Below are 6,188 nucleotides of genomic sequence, written 5' to 3'. Positions count from 1 at the left end.
GACTGAGGGGGAACCTGGTAACAAGTCTTCAAATATGTCACATGCTGTAATAAAGAGTCAAGTCCAAGTTTCCCCAAACCAATGGCTTATCAGGCTGATGCGTTTAAGGCACATCAGTCTCATAGCCAACAGTAAACAAGGACAATGTGGCCAGCACCACACCTGACTGCCTATGAGTGGTCTACCCGATGGATCAGGTACCCGTTTTGCAGACAGGTGAACTGGAGGAAGCCTTTCTGTGTAAGATCACGCAAAACTCAAAAGTACATTGAGGGTAGGACAAAATGTCATCAGCTTAATCTGCAGCAAAAGAGATTTATTAGATATTAGGGGAAACTTTCTAACTATAAGGCTAGTTAAGCAACAGAATAGGCTTCCAAGGGAGACTGCGGACTCACCATCATTGGTCAACCTGTTCTTAAAAACCTCCAAACACCTCTCACAGATTTGTTCCTGCCTCAGCACCAGGGGCTACACCTGATCACCTCTGGTGGTCCCTTTTAGCCCTGTATTTTTATGGTTCTAACCCATTCCCAGACCCTGCAACCAGGAGAAAGTGTTGGATGAATACAAGACAATATCCCTGAACCACAACAAGACTAGCAACATTTTATATTGGCTTCTAGCTAACAGATTTAGACCTCTGACTAATGCCTTGTAACACACTGTCTGGCCCTGTCTAGTATCAACCACTTTGAAGATTCAGAAGCCAGGAAACAATACTCCAAACATTGATTAGTTGAGAGTTGCCCAACATGTCACTTACAAGGTCCTTAAATGTGGCCTGTAATTGCCATTAGATCTGCCATGTTAGATGCAGAGACAGTCTTCGAGAAGCTGTCAGAAACCAAGCCTGGGCCAATACTGCTTGGAAGGGGAGAAGGGACTCAAATAAGCAGTGTCAAATTGATGCATCTTATCACGCAACACAAAAGAAGGGCTGTTTATAATCCCAGCAAAAATGCAAACTCAAGAATTTGTCATTCACAATTCTTCCTTTTCAGATATTGCAAAGATTATGCAAAAGAAGGGGAGTCTGCCTTTCCAGTCCCTCATTAAGGAAGTATGCTTCCCTGTGAATGCTCAAGGAGGAAAAAGAGCAGGTCTTTCTGTTTCAACAGAGCGTTTTGGAAAGAAAGAAAAAAAGCCTAGAAAAATTCACTCACCAAGTTGGAATTTTACAGAGGAGAAAGGGGAAAAAAAAATATTTAGAAACCTAGTGGAGCTTTCTGGGGGTTGCTGGAAGGAGGTCACCACTCACCACCAAACCTGATAGTTTGAGAACTTTCTCCGAACACTGAGGGAGGGAGGGAGGACTCCCTTCAACAATACTTATAATTAAACAAGACATATTAAAATTAGGAAAATATGAGAAAAAAAATCACAATATTGCATGGAGTTTGAATAGAACTAATAAAAGGTTATGCATCTAAATGCAATAAAAGCAGACGTTTGGATCTAGACAGGAGATAATGAAACACTTTAACCAACACTATAAACTGACAAGACAGAAGAGGAAGTCAGTAGAAAAGCATCAACCACAATACAATACATGCTCAATACCACAGGTGCTGGTAGCAGGTCTCATCAATATATTTTTAGGGACTTCCATGGGCCAACTTATAATTGTGTATATATTAAGTTTTTCTCTTAAGTTACAAAAAAAAAATTTGTTATATAGAACAGATCTGTTAATAGATTTAAAAAAGCCATTACAAAAGACGACATCTCTACTACCGAATAAACTATTAAGACAAAACCACAACAGCAATCAACAGAGGAAGTGAAGTCTCCCCCTACTGTCACAATTCACAGCAGCTCAACAGGGCCAAATTCTGAGCTGGAAAAGTACTGGGGTGGAGTCCTAAAGTAACATGCTATGACCCATGTCAAATCTTTCTTACAATTGTAAGATAATCCGAACTGTCAGACTGAATACATAGCAAAAATTAATTTGCTTTACTGTATGTCTTCAACTATACATTTTATCTACTTTTAACCACCACTTGCATATTAGCAAAACTTTTTGTTAATTGCTCCTGAATGTCAGATTCTAACTGGTATGACAGAGTGTAATAAAAATGCTTATATGTCAGTATAGTACTAACATGAGGTTCCCAACTCCCGTTACTAAAAATGTACAATGTGTCACAAAAATCTAGCGTTATTACAGAACAAACGGTATCAACACCAAGCCCTGATCGCACTTCAGACAACATAGGTAAGAGGAGAAAGTATGCACAGTTCTTTCCCGAACAGAGAGATTCTTTCCTTTCAGATATTCGGGACTCCTGAAGGCAACAAGAAGAAGAAGCCTGGACTCCAATCATATCCGCGGCAGGCGCCAGGATCCGCGCAGTTGTGGGCACTGGCCGGGGATGCTGTCAGGCCATGCCCGGCCCATCAGCCGGCGGGAGCTCGGGCTTGTCTGCGGTCTAGCGCCACCCCAGCCGGCTGCAGGGATCCACAAAGCCCTACGGACCCGGGGGCTGGGGCGCACCAGAGAAACACGAGACTGCGCTTATTTCAGGCTGGCGAGCGCAGAGCCCTGCCAGGCCGATACCCGGGAATCTCACGGGAGAACAAGTGCCCCAGGCTCCCCCGTGGAGGCAGCTCGCCCCCCACCCCAACACTGAGAGGGCCCGGAGCCCCCTCCCTCCCTCCCTCCCTCTCTCTGGAAAGGGGGGAGAGGCCGAGCCCGGATCTGTCCCCGCCGGGCAGACACACTGAGTCCCGGCCCGCTGCCCTCCGCACTCGCGTGGCGTGGACCCCAGAACCCCAGTCCCAGGAAGCGCCTCGCCCCAGCTGCGGGAGCCAGGCCCAGGGGAAGGCGGTGAGACTCCGATCCCGGCCTCCCCGCAACACGAGGCCTCCAGCCGGCCGCGCTACAGGCCTAGCCCCGCTGCCAGGCCGCCTCCAGCGCACGGGGCCTGCCCCGGCCCAGCTCCGCCCCCAGCCCCAGCCGGCTCCGCGGTAGGGCTCGGGGAGCGCGAAGGCCGCATATAGCTGCTAACATACTGTGGCAGACAAAAGCACGAGCGACCTTAGCTTCAAGAGCAGACGCTCCGACTAGTGTGAGTGGTACTGTAAAACATGTAGCGATGAGGACAATGACTTTTCCCAGAGCGTGGATGCGTCAGAGTATCACTTTTTTGTGAATATCTCACAAACTATTACGCAACAACACCGCTCCATATTGAAGAATGAGCTCGAAAGTTTGTATTCGTAATTTAGCGAGATGATCAACCATTAACAGTTACCCTGGAAAAGCGAGCCGAAAGGAATGCGCTGCGAGCGAAAACGAAACGAGTGCGGCAGAGTCAGGGCTTAATCAGTAAGGAGGGTTTGATACCACTTCGCCCAATAGGTTTCGGGTGCGAGGAATGCCCTTACCGACCTGAGGCCGGTTAGCCAGCCCAGTATCACCAGCCAGCGTAAAGGCCCTGCAAACGGCTCTGCATCATCGTATGCGAGGGAAAGATGCGCGATAACGTCAACCACAGCAACACGGTGACGACCACATGATAGCGCTTTTAGTGAAGAACGCTCCTTCGGTGGTAGTTAATCCGACCTCCCCCAAGAGGCTGCAGCGCGTTACAAGAAGCTTCATAGCGCTGTCTATTGCCGTGGTTAGATCAATATAACTGACGCCGTCTCGGGGTGTGGATTTTTCACACCCCAGAGAGACACGGTTACACTCGCGTTTATTTGCAGTGTAGACTCCGGCCCAAGAATCGTTTCGTAGTGTCAACGGAGCCAGCATGTGGTGCCAAAGGAGACAGGGCCGTGTGTGCTGGCACACGCTCTGGTGTGAGTCGTTCAAACAGAACACAGACAAGGCGCACAGAGGAATGGACGGTTTAGCCCCAATTTGCAGGTGGGGAAACTGAGCCCGGAGTGATTGTGATCACACAGGGTGAGGGAAAGGAGCCCAGGCCTGTCCTTTGTGTGACCGGGGCTCACTGGTTCCAGATATTCTTCGGGCTCAAAAACACCCACTGAAAGAAAATAAGGGTGTCACATCCGCAGGGCCAGATTAATCCGTTCGTGGGTCGTGCAACCTGGCGGCGGCCTCAGGCTCCACCTGTGCTCGGCCCAAGCCCCACCCCCCGAATTCTCCAGTGAGGCCTCCGCCACTGCTGTGTCCTGAGGCCGCTTCCCCCTGCCCCTGCCCACTGCTCTGCTCAAGGCCCCACTCCTCACTCAGTTTTCTTCCTCATGGTGGGAGGGGGCAAGAGGAGCCACCCACTCAGCGAAAACAATACAGTCAGCACCTGTGTGAGCCGCTACCACTGCTCGTGCTCCACACCCTTCACTAACGCTCACCTCTCGTGCGTTGCCACGCCCCGATAAGAGACCAGGAGATAATGAAGCAGCGAGCAAAAGGCATGCGCGAGCGAGCTCGAGAAGCCCACGGCAGGGTCAGTGCTGAGCGCCTACCCTTGGCGGCCCGTGCCAAGCTGGGATATCAAGTTGTGCAGACTCACTTGTCATGCGCCGGGAGGCACGGGGTGTATCTCGAGGCGCGGTCACGGCGCGTTCCACCAACTATCACTGTGCGGAAGAGAACAGCTTATAGGAGGGCGCGGGACCGATTATCTTGTGGGAGTAAGACAAGCTCAAAGGTCTGCAGGCCCCTGGTTGCCGGCTCTCTGAGAATCGGATTGTGTGGTACGCTTCTCAGCGATGCATGCGACTTTCTCCCTCGCAGCACCTCTTTATGTTAGCAGAAATGCTATTTCCCATTCACGCGGCTCGGACGAGTACGTTGCGTATCTCTACTCTCACCTCTCTCTTGCCGAGCGCTAGGCGCGCACAAGGTCACTTCGCCTTCTTCAGCATACACCCAGCCGAAGAGAGGAGGGATAGGTCCGAACAGAGCGGGACCATGAGCCCGACTTGTGAGGTGCAGGCTACATGTGGTCTACCTTACCGTATGAAGTCTTCACGAAGTGCCGGGCGGCTTGGAATAGTTCACTAGGGCTGGCCACGTTGCCCGCTTCGCTCCCTCTGAGCCGCATTTGACGCGCAGCAGGGGCCTGGTTTGCCTACCAGTGGTCCTGGGCTGGAGGTGTCACACCATTGGGCACTCGGTGCGGCCTTAGGAAGGCCTGGCTGACCTCTCACGCTGCCCCACTGAGTGTTTCTCCCACCACTTGGTGGTCGCTCCCACCGTAATTATTGTTCGCAGTATTCGGTGAGGCTCGTGGAATCTCCCTAGGGCGCCAAACTCTGGTGGGAAGGGTCCTTCCTAGAAGTGTGATGCGGGCCTTCGCCTCGCCCACTCCGTGCGCATGCCGAGACCTCAGGCTCACAACCGAGTACTCCTGCTCTCTCTCCTCAGTACTGTATGCTGGGCCCAGTTGGAGTCAGAGCGGGCAAAGGCTTCTCGCTCTTGAAGCCCACATTATTTGACACATGCAGGATGGATTAGGGGTGGGAGCAATTCACTTTGGCTGCTGGGCCCAAGAGCTCCGCCAACTAGAGAACTGCTATAATGCCTTTGGGCTGGCATACCGTGCATCTTCTCAAGGTACAATAGGGAAGCAGAAGTGGAAGCCTGAGGCTGAGGCTCAGGAAGAATAGTGGCAGAGGCGACAGCACCTGGTTGTCCCTCACTGCCGCGCTGGGTATGGAGCCCGGGCCCAGGCCTGGGAAGCTTGCCAAACGCTCCAGGCAATTTTACAGGAGTCGCATGAAATTGCTCTGACTTTCCTTAAAGCTCTAGCTCCTGGAATCAGAGATCCAGAGAAATGTCGGGCTGGAAGGACCTCGGGACAGATGCGCCAGGGTTTTGGCACCCTAGCCGCAAGGGCCGGCTTAATAAGCATTTGCGGCCCCAGAGCACGTGGCACCCACAGGGCGCTCTGGCGGCGCCGTCCGCGGCATCCGTGGACCCTGCGCAGGCGTTCTGTGAGGGTCTTGCTGTTCCGTGGCTCCAGTGGACCTGCCTGCATGTGTGCCTGCCGGGATGCTCCACGGCAGCCGCGGGATCTCATGCGTGTACCTCTGCCAGGCAGCCAGCGGGAGTTCACCAAGCGCGCTGCCGGTCTCCGCTCTTCATGTCGGAGGCCAGCCCCTGCGTAGGCGGGGGTTCCTTCCGCACTCCGGATGATCGGTGCGTGCGCGAATTCAGGACGGCGGGGTGGGGGTTCTTCTGCGCCGTTGCGTCTTTGGGGCACTTCAGT

The sequence above is a fragment of the Chelonoidis abingdonii genome, chromosome 1 (genome assembly GCF_003597395.2).
Source record: "Chelonoidis abingdonii isolate Lonesome George chromosome 1, CheloAbing_2.0, whole genome shotgun sequence".
In the NCBI taxonomy this organism is placed as follows: domain Eukaryota; kingdom Metazoa; phylum Chordata; order Testudines; family Testudinidae; genus Chelonoidis; species Chelonoidis abingdonii.
This window is presented reverse-complemented; position numbering follows the sequence as displayed.